This window comes from Colossoma macropomum, unplaced genomic scaffold (assembly GCF_904425465.1).
Source record: "Colossoma macropomum unplaced genomic scaffold, Colossoma_macropomum, whole genome shotgun sequence".
NCBI lineage: Eukaryota > Metazoa > Chordata > Actinopteri > Characiformes > Serrasalmidae > Colossoma > Colossoma macropomum.
This window is the reverse complement of record NW_023494810.1, coordinates 23,183,733-23,203,797: the sequence shown is the minus strand read 5'-3', so window position 1 is coordinate 23,203,797 and position 20,065 is coordinate 23,183,733.

Sequence of the window (20,065 nt, the reverse complement as noted above, 5' to 3'; positions counted from 1 at the left end):
ACAGAAATCAGAGGGTAAATCTAAATATGTGTCTCTACCAGAATGTTGCACAACATTTCTCAAAACTGTGCACATTCCTACGCAAAAGGCCATCAAAATTTCCATGAGATGACATAAAGACATTTCAAAAGACATTCAAGCCAGTGTTAGGCTTCAAAACATACCGTGAAGAACAGATTTTCAAAAATATGATTAGAGCGTCAAACAACAAGCAGACAAATTGACATCCTCCCCTTATATGGCAAATTACACTGTGCCTGCATGAACTAGTCATTATGTAATTAAGGCTTTGCATTTGTACCCACATGCCATTTATTCTTATTGCCATTTTGCATTATACCCACATTATGTTTACATTATACCAAGTGACCTTTGGGCTTGATTACATAATTTCTCTCATGTCAGTGTACCAGCGATACATGGAGAAAAGCTCTTTGATAGTACGATATAGTGAGCCATTGACTCTGAGCTTCACACAGTTTACCTTGTCTTACCTTATCAAAAGAATACAATATATTTTGTCAAGACGATGCTCTGTGATGAGTGTCGTGTCAATAATAATAAGATTGCACAAGTTGTCTAGAAACAGAAAGTAGAACTGTAAGTGTGGTGTCTGGTAAGCTGTCATGTTAGCAATTGTGTAGCCTGACAGGAACCCTGTTGTTGTTTTTGATACTTCTTCATTTTTTATCCCGTTGTGCTTCTGTGCTAAGGCTGAACAACCAACCCAAAGATATTGGTGTGACAGAAAATTAGATTTACAGTGTTCTTCTTCACTTAAACGTAGTCAATTGTCACATATTTGCTATCTGAAGTTTGCTTTAGATTTGCACTGGAGCTATGAGGCTAATGTTGCTAACAAGTAAACGAAGCAGAGACTTCACCAGTTAGAGCTGTGTAAACTGTGTGTCTAAATCCACAAGCACTTAATCACAAATAGACTTGTGTATGTGGTTTCTGACAAGGTCTGACGCACTATTATCTACAAAAATGGACAAAAGTAGCTAAAACTAGCTGTAGCGACCATTTCAAACCCTAGATTTGTACTTGTATCCATTTTTATTGGGTGTCATACAGTGTAGAAGACAGCATATTTGAGATTACTTAAGCTAGACACAGCTCAACATGGTTTAAGGCAACTGTGTGATGATTTGGATGAGTACTTTATCGAGTATAAGCTTGGGAGCTTTCATTTTGTTAGCTAAATTGGCTAAATTAGCTTCATAGCTCCAGTGCAAAATTCGTAAAGCACACTCCAGACAGCAAACATTCCATGGCTAATCGATTACATTTGAAGGAAGAGGGAATTAAATATTTAACTAAATGATTGTTTGAAGTCAAATGAGAGTGATAATCAGCTGTTCTGCTTATAAGATGGCTTGTGTGTGTCATTTGGAGAAGCAGAACTGAAGGAAGAACTGCAGCACTGGCATTCGCTTCATGCTCTGGTTAAAAGAGCCTGTTAGATTCAGGTCTTGGGCCGTAACAGGTGGTTACAGGTCATGGTACCTGTAGAGCAACTGCTGGTTGCCAAACATTCCTGCAATTTTTTCCTAATAATTTGGGCCACTTCACGCCATGTGGTCTAAGCCCCCCTCAGAGGCCTCTGGGCACTGGCCCCAGAGGTCCAGTCAGTAATCCTTCACTGGCAAAAAGGTGTCAAAAAACTAGTTCTGTGTAGTAATACATAGAACTATTTTTAAATGGTTCTTTGAGTTGTAACTGTACTATACAAATATGTAACCATATCTTTTACTAAAGAACTTTTGAAGAACCACTTGAGGAGTAAGCTGGAATTGGACTATTTAATGTTCTATTAGAAAACAGAAGCTGGTGAGACTTAGACCAGTCACTAGAAATGTTTTGTCCATCAATCCTCAAGAAAAATCGTCGTTCTTGAAGGGAACCTTTTACAAAGAAAAGAATGCTTTGTCTAAGGCTCGTCTCCTACACAGGATGTTACTGTGTCCCACAGGCTTTGTCAAAATCTTACCTCCTACACAGGATGTTACTAGTTTATTGGTGTAGCATCAGCATGAATCAACGACACAAGGCTGGTAATGCTTGTCTGAGAATTTCTCTGTTGGTCAAAGGGCTAGAGCTAGTTTAAACACTATGAGCATGACTCAGTGAAACACTGCTGGTAAAAGTGATTTGAGAAAAAGCTGTAAGACTGAAAAATGGCTAGAGACCCAGGAGAGCTGTAAGGCAGTTGAGCAACTAAACCCTTGAGAGAGCCACACTTTGGTGATAGTTTTAGGAGCATACATTTTTGTTTAGAAACTTAGCTTACCATGTACCCACTGCTGACTGCTCTAGAGAACCCCCACCTCTTTGCTAAGACCCTGTGGTGAGCACACATGATGTTTGTATTGCAGGAGCTTTCGCTGTGAGAGTGGGCTCCTCCCAAGAACCTCATGACCTACAGGCATAGCACACACATGTGAGCTATGGCGTTCTGAGCTGTAATGATGCTTTATTTGGACATTTAATTTTCACATATGTTCTTTAAAATGTTTTTGGCTTGGATATACTCTTCTCTGGATACATTGGGTCTTGGCCTGGACAGGTGGTTGTAGAAAAAGTTTTAATTGGTATAGAACCTAAAAATATACATCCCAAATACACTTGTTTCGATTCTCACATTGAAATTTAACATGTATCATCACACATTATTAAAACATTTTTGCAGAAAGTAGTCTATATTTAAAGAAGCAACTTCTTGGCTATAGAGGCTTGTAGTACCTTCCTTTCTTCAATGAAGCTCCTTATATTTTAGAAACCAACTTGTGTGCCTTTTGTGAGAGCTGGCTGTTTTTTTTGATTACATTAGTACGGTTAGACCTGTTTTCACAGATGGTTGAGGCTTTTAGCCAGACAGGCTTAGGGCGATATCAGTTCTGTTTATCATGTAGGTTATGAGATTGATAGCAGGATATTATTTTCTCATAGCTTTTCTCATACTGACTACTCATACTGGAGTTTTTCAAACCATGATATACGTCTTTACATATTAACATTGCGTGCACAGACTCCAAAAGAAGGTCTGGCTTGATGCTTAGGTCTCAAACGCAAAATGAACATTATAGTGATGAAGATATGATGACAATAGTAGATCATTCACTCACATCCTCTGAAGACAGAGAGAGAGAGATGTAGATGACGTAGATGAGAGAGAGATGACCTTTCACCAAGGTTTACCTGAGTTCTCTTTGAATACTCTTTCAACTCGCTCGCAATTATCAGATTCATCTGCTTGGGGAAGGGGTCCAAAACACAACTGACAATACAAAGTGTTCCTCCGCACGTTGCATGCAATTACACATTTTCACCAGATTGGTCTCCAGATCCCCAAAGGTTACATAGTGCTGCTTTAAATGCCTGCCTGCTCAATTCTCAGATGTGTCGTCCTTGTTCCATCTGTGACAGGAATTGTGTAACATCCATTTCATTCATTGACTGTAATTTAAAGGCATTACCTCAAATCTGTAGCGAGGAATTTTGATACCTCCTCTGCCAATCCTAATTTCATATGTCATAGTCATAGTCTGCAAGTATCTGTAGCCCCTTTTTCCACTTTATACTCATTTACACGGCCCATAATTATATACACAGTGGAGAACAAGTTGGAAATCTATGTTATGTATCTCTTCCATTGAAGCTTGTGTTCAGACCACTCTCAAGTGGATTTGATCTACATCTCTCTCTCTCTCTCTCTCTCTCTCTCTCTCTATATATATATATATATATATATATATATATAAAATGTAGCCTGTGCAAAAATGATGGTACATTGACATGTAAACTAAGAAAATAGAAAATAGATAAATAGATAAATTGAAATTGTGCACTAAATGCGCTTAAGTTGCCATGTTTAAGTTTGTTCCCTGTAGAGCGTGAGTCACTCCTGAACACTATTCAAACTTTACCCAGTGTTTCGGTAGTGACTGCTTTGTTAGTGACACTTTTAAATTATTCAGCCAGTTCTTGACTAGAAAACACAGCTTTGAACAGTTGTACACACAAAATCATAATATTTTTCATTAAAACACAAAAAGTTTATTTAATTGCAGAAAATATGTGGTTTAGTAGTGACCATTCTTAATGTTATACACTGATTTTCAGTCTTTGGGACAGATTTACTTCAAAAAAATGGAATCTAACTGCTCACCATGTGGCCATGAGGGACAGGGTTGCAGTCTCACTTCTTAAAATGCAGGGGTGTGGCTAAAATAAGGCTCTGCCTATAGACTAAAACTCTTTGTGTTTCAGTAGTTTTTTTTATTTAATTTTGTTTTTTATTACTCATGATAAATCTAAATCTTTAAACTGCACCTTAAAAGAAATCAAAAAGATCTTTAAAAGCAAGTGTATGGGTTCGGGTTGGGGACTGACGCCTCCCAATAAAAGTTTTAGTTGATTACTATTTAAATTAATGCATTTAGTTTAAATAAATCATAATATAATCCTTGTAACCAAGGTCTAAATACTTGATTGTTGTTTTACTTATTTTTTTTTTTTTGTTACTGTGACCAAATTTGGTAAAATGGTTCATAAAGTACATAAATAGCCATACCTCAATGATTATATTGTCACGTTGTGATGTCAGCACTCTCACCACTGGAACATTTTAAACCACCGTGCAAACCACAATTAGGACAAAAGATTTTCAATGTATGCTCTTAACTGTCAAATCATCCCATATGGAAAAAAATATATATTCCAAATGTTTTTATCAAATATATTTTTGCAATGTATGAAAATGGCCAAAAATATATCGCTGTTGTTGGAACAAAACCTTGTATCTCCAAATGATAAGTTTACAGGAGAAAGAAAAAACCTACTTTACTTTTAATGTAAGTCAATAAAACCAGATTTTTTTCCAAGTCATTTTGGGTCGTTTCTTGTAGTCCATTCCTCATGACATTTACATACAATGTAAAGAGCAACAGGCATTTTCAGATTATGTGAAAAACTGAAAAACGTCAAAAATGGAGTTTTTCTTCTGACAACAGCGATATATTTGTTAAATATGTTTTTAAAATGCATTTCTTTGTATTTGTTATTACAGTATGTAGTATTATTTCACAGATATAACTAAATAGACGTGAATTGAATGAACGGTCCTGACTTCTGCGTTTGGCATTGTACTTTGCCTTAAGCATGTGCGTATGCAGTAAGACACTCACACAAAGTGTATTTCTAATCTACATCTATCAAATCATAACTGCATTTTCACAGCGTATCAATACCTACCACACATTTTTGTCATGTTAAAGGTTAATTTGCTAATATAATATTTCAATTTAAGATACTGGAATACAAATTAATTTCAAAAGGTATTCCAGACAGGAAAGCACATTAGACAAGCATTTTGGCTATTCTCATACATTTTCAAATGTGTTTCATAAATACATTTACATGCATTTATTTATGTATGGTACATTTCTATGTGCAAAATTTGAAAATAAATGTATTTTAAAACATATTTGGCTAACATGGCAATATATTCTGAAATACATTTTAGTGTTTGTAATGTATTTCCGCATGGATGGCAATGTATTTGACATGTATTTCAAATATAAAAAATACATGTCCATATATATGCCCATACCTACCCTTCATATCAAAGAAGACGCTTTGATGAATTTTATGTTCAGTCAACTAACAGAGAACTTTTTCATGGATACAAAATCTCAGTTCCTTTCAAAATGAGGCAAGGCGTTCCCAAACTATTGGTGGGCAGATTACCTCCGCCTCTGGCATAAAAGCAGAACGTGCACTGCACTCCAGAGTGAGAAGGTACCTCGCTGACTAAAAGAGCTGAAATGTGATCGGACATGTGTCCAAGCTCATTTGGGAAGGAAATAGACCTATTCTCCATATGGAAAGAGAACACAGGGCGGATAAGGTGAGAGGAGAGATAATGGTGGAAAGGCATTGAGCTAATCCCTACCTGTGAATTCCTGCCTGTGTAAATGTGTGCTGGGGAAAAGGGCACAAAAATGCCAGTCATTCCTCCCATTTCTCCCACTGACACCTCTCTCATTTCCTCTCACACGTTTTGAGGGAGAAAAAAAGAGAAAAACACCAAGAACCTGCCAAGTAAGCAATTGTTGCTCTATACTGCTGGTGCTCAAGACTGAAGGACTGGGATGAATCCATTGACAGAATGAAACATTTAGTATTTGGGTCCCAATATGACAGTTTTTCACCACTCTGGCTCTGTCTTCGAAAAGCGCTCTATCACAGATGGGCGACCTGGCGCGCGTCACATTTAGCATTGTGGGTGAGTACGAATGGGGCCGTTTGGAGCCGGTGCTCCTGCTGATAAGTTGAGATGAGTTGCTGAGAGGAGACGACAGCGTAATGGTGCGGATGAGACATCCTCAAGATGATGATCATTACACAGACACAGCAGGTGAGCATCCTGACTTCCCTCACCAGGCATTTTTCCAGCCTCGCACAGATAGACGCCAGACACCTAAGCAGTAGAGATAAGGGGAGAAGCCCAATCAGTCATCCAAACATCTGTTTATGTTACCAGCTCTAGTTTTTCACTAAAAAAATGTTTTGTTTATATTGGGCCGTACTATCTTAAAGATAAAGGTACCAAAATGATGAGAAGAACCTCTTTCGATATGATTGTAAAGGTTCGATATCAACTGAAGGTTTTTCCTATAAAGGATGTGTTCACTTATTTTCACTTGGGAAATTGACAAACCATGTCACTGGACCATGGGCGCTCAGACTTTTGGACCACATATATACAATCATATGCAAAAGCTAGTGAATATGTTTCTAGCTTGTTTTTCTCTTTAATAAATGTTGTCCAGTACAAATTGTATCATCACCATAACAGACTGAGTGAAAAGTGTAATTCCTGAAATATTAACATGAATTTCAGACTTTCTAAGTATCTGACATTTGTCCCTCTTTTGCCTTAAAGACACGTTTGTGTAAGTTTGCATATGAAAGAATATGCCTATTCAGCTGAAGTTATAAGGAGTGTTTCAGCCTGGGCCTGGTTTTGAATGAGGCACAATATAGGGCAACCAATCAGAACAGAGCTCATTTACATCAGTCTATAAAAAACAGACTCCAACAAACTTAGCCTGTTTAATTCACAGGGATAAAGTGTGATGAGAGTTGTGACTGGTTTTGGTACATAAAACATCATCAGTGAACCTCCAGGAAGAAAATAAAAGACAAGAAAAATGTAGAAAAGGAAGTAAAAAAAAAACAACAAGCAAAATAACCACTTTATTTCTAAGAATCGTACTGCTTTTGAGGCTTGTGGGTTGCTCAACCATGGCAAGTACCTACCCACATTGGTTTGAGAAGGGTCAGACCTCGAACTGGCAACAAAGTGCTGGGTGCTGAGGGCTGATCAGTGCATGAGGGCAAGTGAGGCTATCCCCTCTGGGCTGAACCAACACAGTAGCTACTGTGGCAGAAAATTTTAATGATGGGTACAGGAGGAATGTCACAACACACAGTGTGTCACACCCTGCTGCATATGGAGCTGTGTAGACTGGTCAGAGTGCCAATGCTAACCCCTGTGCACCATCAAAAGCCCCTACAATGGGCATGAAAGTGTCAGAACAGACCTTTGGAGCAACGGAAGACAGTCTAAATGAGTCCCTGGGTCTGGGCATTCATTTGGATGTCAATTTACCACCTACCTAAACATTGTTGCAACCCATAGTGGTACCTGCAGACCAGGTACACCCCTTCATGGTGATGGTATTCCCCCAATGGCAGTGGCCTCTTTCTGCAGGATAATGTGCCCTGCCACACTGTGCACATTGTTCAGAAATGGTTTGAGGAACATGAAGAAGAGTTCAAGGTGTTGCTGTGGCCTCCAAATGCTGCTGCTAACATCTTTGTGCCAGATACCACAGGGCACCTTCAGAGGTCTTGTAGAGTCCATGTCTCTGTGGGTCGGAGTTAGTGTAGGGGTATGTGAAGAACCAACACCTTATTAGGCAGGTAGCCATAATGTTTTGGCCCATCGGTGTATTCTTTTCCATATAGGAAAACAGAACGTCCGCTAACGCTATGAGAACATTCCTTATTTAACAGAGTTACTGCTAGAAGTACAGTAACTAATGCTGAGAGTGATTTTTTATTTCCTTGCTAAAACACTTGGCTCAACATGGCGAAAAGCAGACAGAATGTGGTAGTGAGAGGAAACCATAAAAATGTTCAATGAGTGTGGTCCCCAGACCTGAGATTAGGCAACACTGATCAAATTCCTTCCCTGATTCAAACTTCATCCTCCTCTCCAAAAGTCCCAGGGCTGTTACTTGTTCTGGCTTCACTCTTTGAGGGCTGATTTAAGAGATAGTTGTGGGATGAGCAATCCCCTGTCTGTACTTACCGACATCTGATTCATGATAACTTTCACTCTCAGCCCTGGTGGTCGTCCTGAACGTCAGCGTAGCATGTGTCAAAATGCACTCATGAAATTCTGTTTCATCTGACTGTGTGTTCTGATTTCACTGCTCTTACGCTTGTCCATCTTTTAGTTACCTAATGACACCAACAGGTTTAGCTATGCAGTGTACCAGCATAGGTGATAATGAGGGATAGCCTGGCTTAGAGGGGAGCTTCACTTATTTTTCAATTTTTCTACACAATTAAATTGTTTATATATAAACAGAGTCATTCATAGTGATTTGACGTGAAAGTGCAGAGTTCCAGAGAACTTTACAGAGTCTAAATTTTTTACATTGGAGGTGATAGGAACCGCATGTTTGAACAGTTTAATGCCTTTAAAAGCCACCTCACGGATAGTTATTACATGAAAATGTTGTAAACACGCAGCACGATGCCTGAGACGTTGTTTTACTATAGATCTAAGATAAAGTTTTGGCCTTTTAAATATTATATAATATGATAAAATAAATTGCGTTTAAATTTTTTTCCCAAGACTTTATAAGTTGAAACTGACAATCTCCCCACCCAGCAGTGCCGCATTTAAAAACTGCTATCTAAAATTATGAATAGAATGATTTTTATTTAACGTTTTACACCCTGACTGCACTAAATCCAATTAAACAGGACTAATTATGTTCTTGTTGAAATAAAACATGCAGTTGGTCAATGTTCTTAAAGTACTGATGGTATCTACTACATGCTGAGAAAAATAGAATTCCACTTCAATGGAATGGCAAGCAATTAAGCGGAATCTCGTCTGAGTGCTGTCTTAAAGGGGAATTCCACTTGGTTTTTAAAATGCCTGCATAATTTAGTCGGTTGTATACAAATTAATTCAGAATGCTTTGATGTGAAATGCTTCATTGACCCAGATTTTTTTTTTACAGTGGTGGTGATAGGAACCAGAGGTCATGATGTCTACAACAGAACTGAATCCATTTTATGTATTATGTAAAGCAACCAGTAAAAAAAGTAAAGTTTTTTTAGTCTTTAGGGACTATTTTGCTATAAAACACCTTGCATGTACCACTCCATCAAGAATCTATTAAAACATTTTAGGCAACAACTTTATCTCATAACTATCATTAAACAATGCTTCAGACATCCATAATCATTCAGTGGGGTGGGCATTAAAATCCTCAGCCATCTGGTTCCTATCACCATCACTGTGAACAATTCTGACTCAGTAAGCTGCTCTAGAATGGAGCATTTCATTATTTCAAACTAGTTAATTACACAGAGATTCAGAGAAAAATCAGAGTTCCCCTTTAATCCCAAAACAGGTCTCTGATAAATTTTAGATTTGTCTGAAGGGGACTTTACAATGTACTGGATTTCTATTCAGTGAATGTAGAATTGGTACTATTTATGGTAAAGAAATCATTTGAGTCTTATCCAACAAGTACAGTGAAAAAGGCATTGAGAGGGTTTAGAGTGGTTACTGTGATATTTTGAATAATTAAGATACATATAATATTATATTATATTATATTATAAGATAAATTATATGTATATATAGGTGTATAGTTCTTAACCATGCAGGTTCAGTACTTGAACAGTACTCGGTAATCCTTCCTTTCTTTCCTTTCATTGTCAACGTTAGATTAGGCCGAGCAGCCTCTTATCTAGTGCTGGATCTGGAAGATAGATCAACTCAGTATTGGAATCACACAACAGTACTGATTTTAAGTTTTAGCAATATTAATAGACAACGAAAACAAGGTTCACTGCAATATACTGTATGTTATTTGCAGAGTGCTTCAGAGTGCTGTTTTGAAAAAGCAGTACAAAATACATAACAACTACATGAATATTCTCCTTTCTGTAAATCTTCCCCATGTCTGAGCAGTGTTTACAATACAGTCTAAGCTTCCCATTGGTGTAATTTTAAGGAAAGCAGAACAATACAGTTCAATCAGAATGAGCAATATAGGTGTAGAGTAGCATTAATCAGCAGTCTATTAACTTTATTAAAGCTAAATTAAATATTTGTTTGTTTGGTTGGTTGGTTGTTTGTCAGTGACAGTGCCCATTGATGTAGAGTATCAGATGTTAAGAGGCACCTCGTAACTTTTAAAGTTGTATGCAAAAGTTTGGGCACCCTTGGTCAAAATGTATGTTTTTTTTTAATTTTCTAAATGAGAATAAGTTACACATCTTATACAGAGAACACATTTCTGCACATTTTAATGCACAGTTAAAAATCAACAGAACATGCCAATAGCTTGGGGTAAAAATCTAACACTTATCAAAAGAACATGAAGAACAGATAATATAACAAATAAATTTACCATATTTACCTTTTATTTAACTCTCTGCAGTCTTTACTCCGAGACTAGGTCCCCGTTTGGGTGTACGCTTACATTCTAGATTTTGGTTATTTGCTTACCCTACCCGTCAAACAGCAGTGCATTTGTAACTGTACTTGCGAGAGTGCTTTCCAAAGTGTTTTTAATATGAAAATTACAAACCTTTATTGTTTACACTTTAATACGTACTAAATGCATTATTTTGGAACTATATGTGACAGGTGTATTTACATTGTAATTAAGCTGGGAATAAATATATTAAATGCATTTAATTGTGCGTTTGAGTGCTTTTTTGATCAACTTAAGTTGTGCTTAATAGAATATAGAAGTCTGTTATTTGTAGACATAACTGTTATGACTTATGGAATATATTATAAATATACTGCAACTAAAGTCCACTCAAAAGCATTTAACAAAGAAAACATATATTTAAGGGCATTTATATAGAATATGATAATATATAATTACTTATATTATATATAATTAATTAATTATATACACTTAAATATCTAATCAGCAATAACTAAACACAATATATGTATTATACTGTGTTTAGTATATATGTATATAATATAATATATTAAAGTATATATCTTAAGTAATGATGGAGCACATCTTCTATGCCTACAGGTACTCTCCTGTTTTAAACTGGAACAAATTATGTTGTTATGAAGTTAGCTATTAAGACCAATTCTACTATTAGTTTGAGTTATATTGCAACTAAAATGTATTAAATTATACTTTAAAAGTCATTGCTTTAAAATACACTTCTGAATAATACACTTAAGTTGATGACAAATATTTTTTGTTTAAGTATGCTTCAATGTATTAAAAAATGCATTTATTCAAGTGTACTTACAGTATACTGAAGTACAACTCAAAGTCTGTTACTTTAAATATATACTTTTTGATAGATACAAAAAAAGTATATTTTGGGGGAATTTCCATTAAAAAATGAAATATAAAAATGTACTTTTAACATTCTTTGTATTCATCAAGTACTATTTATGTACCTAAGTATGCTTCTTTTTGCATGCGTAGCTTCATTGTCATTGGCTGTAGGGGTACTTTACTATATCCTCTACTGCTGAGAGTGGTTCTAAATTGACTGGGCACTACAGTGAACACTCTAAAACCAACTCTAGTTAGATAAGTTGGACCAACATATGTTAAATCAACAGCAGTAAACTGAGTTCAAAGACTAAGGCTGGCTTTACACAGTAAAACCCACATGCAACTTTAGTTGCTTGAAACCTACATAAAACTAAATTGCACTTAAGTTGCATAATGTAAATTATGTTGCATCAACAAAATTACCTTATGTTGAAAGAAAACCATTTAAATTTATGGAAATCTTTTTCATTATTGAAAAATGTTTTTTCTGAGCTCACACATTTTAATATTTCATCAAATATCATCATCTGGTACTGAGATACATTTTAAAAAATATTGTAACATTGAATGTTATCAATATCTCCCAGCAGTACTCTTGTCAAATAACAGTATGTTGTGAGCAGTAAGCTGCATTGTGTTTTTTAAGCCCTATCAGATTTATTAGAAGCATTGTTTGCTTTCTTCTTCGCTCTCCAGCTGATCTACCACCTCACAGGCTGATTAATCCTCGGCTGAAAGTGCCAAATCCCTGCTGTGAGTGGACTCCAGTCTGTTCGCGCAAATGATCAGGTGTGGAGAGGAGAAGAGTAAAGAACAGAGACTAATTCTGCTTTTCCTGTGTGCAGAAACAGAGCACATGTGGTCTCACTGTGCATATCGGGTCCTGACATCAGACAAAACCCTGTGACTCATATCGCGGTCCAGGCAGAGAGGACGAGGGTGGGCTCACAATTATCCCTCCTATATTTCACTGTATAAATGTCAAAGGGCTCCTGGTTCGATCCCAACGGGGACGTAAAAAAAATTTAAAGTCAGAACCTGCGGCATGGGCGAGATATTGTCTCTTTCTTTCTCTGTCTTTGAAATCATGGTCTGCAGGGGCTGGTCATAAAAAAGAGATTTACCGGCTTATTGTTACGGTTGTAAAACCTAGAGGTGGTTCAGCAGGACCTGGCCCTGCTACAACAGTCAAACCAGATAAATGAACTGTATAAAAAGTGGATAAATAAATAAACAGAAAACATCCATTAAATACAGAAATAAACCTGTTTTCTGATTATTTGACTGATATATTCATATTTTTATTAATACATTTTTATAGTGTTTTTCATCCTGATCTCTATCTGTAGCACATAGTCGATAACCACAGACAATAATTTCAACATGTTTCTCTGTCCTCAGCTATAAAACTGACCGTTTATTGAGCTGAAACCCACTTATGAGTCAATGGGCAGGTGCTGGAGTATCAAAGGGTAACCCTCAGGGCCTTCAAGGCCTTTAAGGCATTCAGAGAAAGCCTAATGATGTCTGGGAACGAAAAAGTATATGCCTGTAATTTTTGGTTTCATTTTTATTCAATCAAATCATGCTTTTACTTAAACTCTACAACTTTTGTTAAGTTCTGAGTGGAAGCAAAAGGGTTAAATTCTTTAAATGCCCAGCAGAAAACTGGCCAGTCAGTAAATGTTTTTCTCTGTGGTACAGACAGAAGTTAGATATGGCTAAGCGAGCTCTCTTATTGCTAAGGACTTCAACAGCAGAAGAGAAGAATTACAAGGTGACAGAGGAATCAACCAATCACGTTTTCATTTCCAGTAGGCGGGACCAATTACACATGGGAAAAAAAGATGAATGTGAATGTGAGCATCAGCCTAATCAATAGGATGTTATAAATGGAAAACAGTATCAGCAGCTCTATACGGAGGCTCTCTACTGACAGTCACTGTGAAGCTGCTACAAGGTAAAACATATGCTAACATGTGGGTCACAAGCTTCAAGCAAAGCATGGAATGTCTTTCAGAACCTTCCAATGTCTGTGTTTAATCTAGAACCCACAAATGCTCATGCGAATCGCCATTAGGGATTCCAGCAAAAGTTAGCATAATTATAAAGGTTGGTATTTTCCTCATATTTTCACCAAGTCTTGACGTTTATGACTCGAATTGAAGGCCTTCACCTTTGTTTAGTATAAAAGTGAGTTGGGCGTCTATTTGTTCTCTGCTATTTTCTAAGCACATTAAAACTATTGCCTGTGGTAATATGTTACATCGGAGCCAGTTATGGTTTACTGACCAATCCAATTGTGTCAGACTGGCAGGGGCCTCCGAGGGGCCCCAGACCACAAGGCCCAAAGGGGGCTCAAATACTCGGAGTGAATAACCATTTAATGTACAAATGACTAAATAAATGAAATAAAACAAGAAATGTTATGTGTTCTCAGGCTCCTCAGGTTTGATATCATCAGTGATTTTGTTGCTGTCATTCAAATGGGAGGTTTTACCCTCCATGTGTAGGACTACTTCTGTTTTCATTGTAGCGCAGATTGCTTCAGCGCTGGTGAAGCATGACTCTTCTCAGAGCCTCTTTTGAGGCCCACTCTCGCTGTTCAGTGTTGCTGAATAGAGGACTGTCTTAACAAGCAGACAGAAAACACAGTCATTTCTGAGTTCACTCAGTTGCAAAGTCATTCACTCATTGCAAAGTCCAGCAAAAGAAGTATTGAAATTAAAAAGCAATGCTGAAAGCTTTATCACATAGAAAAAAGAGGCAGAGCTCAGTGGTCTATCTCAGGCTGGCACTCTGTTAAACAAAAAGCTATGGAGGAAGTTCTTGTTTTACAAAGAGCCTGGGGTTAAAGGTGAACTTTGGCCAAAAAGAAAAATGTTACCATTGCTTCAAACAAGCTTACCCACCTCCCACATTGATGCCACAGTAGTATCAGGTGGGAGGAGCTATTTGAAAACTACAACCGATTTTGGGTAGAAACATAAGTGTGGCCTGTTAGTTTTTTTTTTTTTTGCTAGCTGGTTAATGTAAAAGGAACCCAGACAGCTAATACTATCGCTAGGAGGTTGAATACCACGATTGCATTTATTAACTACTATGTCAGTGGCTATGCTAGAAGCCAGGGGCCATATTACAGAAAATTCTGAAGTCTGAGATCATATCAGCTTTGTTGTCATGGCAACTTCAGTTAAGACTAAAGTTAGGACAGAAGCTATTACAGAACACCAGTTATTATTTCCAGATAAGAAAATGGTATTACAGAAACATTCTAAGTTGCCAAATATTCTAAATAATTTTTATTATGTTTGAATCGTCTGTTTCTATTGTTTTATGCAGTGATAGGCAGCACAGTTCACTATAACTAGCATAATGACTCTACATTTATCTACGTTGAAAACGGTGCTTTGACTCGTGAATTTTTTTTTTTAAAACAGTGTTTTTTAAGAACTCAGACGCTGCAGACACGATCTCCACCGTCCCCTCTTATTATCTTCGGGTGTTAATGTATGATAAAATATCGTTAGATACAACATTACAGTGATGGTGGTGAATAATGAGGAGACAAAGCTGAACAGATGTCTGTTTTTTAGGAGGAATAACTTTAGCGCACTCGGCTAAAGCGTTTGGAAATTAAACTGAAGCTGGAAAGCGGCAACACTCTGGATAAACAGCACAAAGCACTGCCACAATATTCTTAGCTAACTTTTAGTTTATCGCGCTTTAGTTTTATTTTACCTTTTTTACATCAGTGAAGGTAGCTAACGTTAGCTATCTGGCTAACTAACTTGATTACGTGTTTACGTTTGCGACCTAAGTTGGCTCCCTTTGCGGCTCGCCAGCACTTCTCAGACAGCACCAGCTTTGCTAACTTCAGCTACGGTAATGGCGCTATCAACTACATAGTACTTTGAGTAGCCAAGCCTACCTGACCGAAGACCACGCAAGGTAAGCACGTTTTAAGCACGTTGTGTCTCCGGGAAATATGTAAGCCTGGAATGCAGATGCTTTTTTAACTTTCAGTATATATTTGACTCCATCCAACTTTTAATTAATAAAAATTCCAAACATAGTCCATTTGCCAGGACATATTTGGTGTCTGAAGTTTGCTTCTTTAGTGTTGCCACTGTAGTTAACAAGTATCAAATTCTTTTTTTGTCACAAACGACAGTTACATGATTCTTGTAGCTCCAGCACAAAAACAAAGAAGCAAATGCTGGACACCAAACATGTATCGGCAGATGGATGATATAGCATAAGAGGAAAATTGTGCAAATTACATTTTTGACAAACCATTTTTTTCCAAGTGTAATTTTTCAGTACATTTTCCACTTAATGTTACCTAAAGTACCATCATCAATTCAGTTAGGGAGTCTGGCTTTGTCTCCTTTAACTCATGCAATTCCACGTTGGTCATAATAAAATGGATCAGCTTGCGAATTTGGAACTTTAAGGGTAGGGTCGGTTGCTAGGTAACAGACATGACGGTTGATTGTTGACTTCAATCGAAAAAGTTAAGATTTCCTAACTTGAGATAAGATGAGATGCTGTAAGATATGATTCTTAAATTAAGATATGATTTGCTTCTGTAATACGAATTTGTGAAAAATCTTATCATGACCTGTCAGATCTTAAGACCAAAAGATTGAAAGTTTCTGTAATACGGCCACAGACTTCTTTATCGCAGTGGGGAGGATTTCCAATGGTTGTATCATGTATATATGTAACGTATCCTGGGTACTGCAGTGAGAGAACATGGATGAATGTAAATGCAGAAAGAATGCAAAAGTGTGAATTCTGTCAGTTTGATGAGGCTGATGCAATGGGGGATGCAATGCTGCGCTACAGAATACATAATATGACAAATAATAAGGAGGCAGAATGCCCCTTCAAGCAGGGCTCAAAAAAGCTAAAATCACTGTAAGAAGTCAGTTTATCATACGTTTGCTGTTTATATCTCATATTTGCTGTCTATCATCATAATTATTGCAGTATAAGTCAATGAGATATCTGAAAAGACTTTGCTTCCCATCAAAATTTTATTAGAACTGAAAAACTGGACCTGAATGTCCAAAATGATGAAGCGTTATGAGCTAAAGCTATAGCTTTGCACTTCTGAAGGGGAAGTCAAGAAGAGTCTTACCACCTGCAGTTCTGCATAGCAGCAGACTTTTTGGACAGACTGTGTTGGAAAACAGAATGAGTGACTGAGTGGGTGAGTGTGGGAACGTGAATGAGTGGGACTGGAATTTAAATGTGACGTTTGCCTTCCCGTCAGTCTGAATCAGTTACGCATCGAAGAGCATTCCGCACTGCAATCTGACCATGACTGGTGCCAAAATAAATATCACAACCTGGGCCAGACACCATTCATATTCACATTCTAATGAGAAGGTATGCAAGACCTGCGCAGACACCCTCCGAAATCATCACATTCAGAGAAGTCCTAATGATTTCTGCGAACGAAAAAATGCATGTCTGTCGTTTTAGTTAATTTTCGTTCAATAGACTTACTAATATTTTTGTTCAATAGACTTACTTACTAATATTACTGTTGTTTCATTGTTAAGTATCGGATGGAACCAGTACGGTTAATTTCTTGTAATGCTGAGCAAAAAAATAGCCAGGAATTGTGGTGCCTACATAGATCTAGCTGAGCAAGCTCTCCTATTGGTTCGGACTTCAAGAACTGAAGAGAAGGCCAAACACATTACCTATCAGCATAATTACAAAGTAATAGAGGAACCAACCAATCATGTTTTGATTTTCAATGGGAGGGACCAAAAAATGTCACTCTAGTCCTCTAGTTCTAGATATGTCACTGACTAAATATGTACGGCACCCTAAGAAATTGCTCAATAACACTGAAGCACTGGAGCCATATTTAGCATGACCCCTTCCCTAACACTATAATGTTATAAAAACTACAGTATTAAAACTCACTAAGCTAAAGGCGCTATTCAGCCAGCCGGCCTACTCTAGCCCCTTCGGGTTGTTTGAGCTAGGTCAGTGCCCAGCAGCTACATTTCACAGGGCTCGCCTGGCCCTTCTCAGACAGCATCTGCTCTGCTAACTTCAGCTAGGCTAACGACGCTATCAGCTACGTGGTACTTTGAGTAGCCAAGCCTACCCGACTTGAAGACCACATGAGGTAAGCATGTTTTAAGCGCATTGTGTCTCCAGGCAATGCATTAGCTGGAACGGTCGCTTAGGCTACAGGCTACCACTTCTCTGTTAGCTTACCTTAGCAATGCCTTGCATATATGGGAGAAAAAAAGAACAAAGGAGAAAACATAGGTTGTTTCAAACCACAGTTTGGGAGTACTATTCTGTATGCTACACTTATGAATTCACTGCTACTAGTAATGTACATTTTGTGATGTACGATTTGATGTACGAGTTAGCATGCGGTTTCAAACGCAGTCATACTTTTGGTATTATACTTACATACTTTTATTTGAGAGTCTAATATAGACGCTTTGACAATGCGTGACTTGTTTTTAACTAACATTCAACTAAATATCTGTCAAATGCAACTGAACAGTGTGAATCTGAAATCATTTTCCGTCGTGATGTATTTTCGAGTGCGCTTTTTTGCTGGACGGCAGGTGGGAGTGGTGGGAGTAGGAGGTGAAATATGATGTCTTCAGTCAATATTATTTGCCCTGAGAAGGTGCACTGTGACGTACTCAAACATCAGAAAAAAGTCTGATGGGCAGAAGTCACTACATTTCAAAGATTAAGATTGAGTCTTTTAAATGATATACAAAGTGATAATTATGACAATATCACACTATATATGCATGCTAAGTTTATCCTAATAAACAATTAAGACAAGGCTAGCCTGGGTTATGTAGCTGGTGGCCAACTCATGCCCAGCATTACAGTTAATTTAATGTTAAAAAAACACAATAAAAAAGGATGCACTGACTCTTAAATTAATAAACTTATTTAATAATAAACTATGTTTAACTGTAGATGCTTTTTAAATTTCAGTATATGTTTGACTCCATCCTTTAACTTTTAATTAACTGAGATCTTGACACAGTAACTTTCACATAAAGGAATGGTTTCTGAAAAATATAATGTACCCATTTTTCCCCTTATTCCAAACATAGTCCAGAACATATTTGGTGTCTGAAGCTTCTTTAGCTTTGCGCTGGAGCTACTAGGCCATGGCAGCGACTGACAACTATTACATGAGCTTTGTAGCTCCAGCACAAAACTAACAAAGCAAATGCTGGACACGAAACATGTTTGATTGACAATATGGCATAAGGGGAAAATTGTGTAAATTAAATTTTTTGGCAAACCATTCTTGTGTAATTTTTCTGTACATTTTCCAGTGTTGCCTAAAAGGGCCATCATCAATAGTTAGAGACTCTGGCTTTGCCTCATTTAACTCCTTAAAATCTGCCTCCAGAGTATCTGATTAACACTCATTTTCATGTTGGCCATAATAAAATGGATCAGCTTGTGAATTTGGAACTTTCTTTGCGATACTGTGTTTTTATCACTGTATAAACAAAGTGAGATGCTGCCTCTACTGTTGGATGCACTTCTAAAAATCTGCTACTTTTCTGCTTAATTAGCTCTTTACAAATCAAAATCACAGTGATAACAGCATTGAGAAATAACATTATTACACACTTAAAAAAATGGTTCTTCAAGGTTCTTTAGTAAAGAAAATGGACACTCAAAGAACTCACTGCATGCTGAAGATGGTGCTATATAGACCCTTTTTGAAATGGTTCTATATAGCACCAAAAAGGTTCTGCTATTATTATAAGCTTGACATCATAACAACAGAAGAACCATTTTGGTGCTATAGAGAACAGGTTCTATATAGCACCATCTTCAGCACATTATCCATCAATATAAAGAGCCCTTTCATGATGCAAAGAAACCTTTAATCATGCAATGGGTTCTTTGAGTATATAGAACTATTTTCTTTACTAAAAAACCCTTGAGGAACCACCCTTTTTCAGTGTATAGAGTAGATTTAAAGACAGAAATAGCTGCTTTTTGCCTCAGCATTAAAGGTTTTAGCTTGAATTCAAGTTTCCTCTGTTACACAAAAGCCTTTAGTCTTATTTTAATGCTCATACTTCCTGTGTATTCCCATGTTAAAAGCCAAGGGGAGAATGCTAATCATGTGTACTCACCCTCTAAGAAAAGAAGAATTACAGCTCTGGCATAATTCAGTGATCTCATCTTGATTTTGTGCAAATATTTTGGTTAACCTTTTATTAATTATAGATTGTGGAATGAACTTCCCTTTTCTTGTCTTTTTCTAGGAAACATCATCAAAAACTTTGCAGAATGTAAAGCATCAACTACAGGGTGAGGCCACGGGGGAATTCCACTGATTTTCCAGATTTCAGCATAATTCAGTTGTTGAGAGTCTTTTGACATGA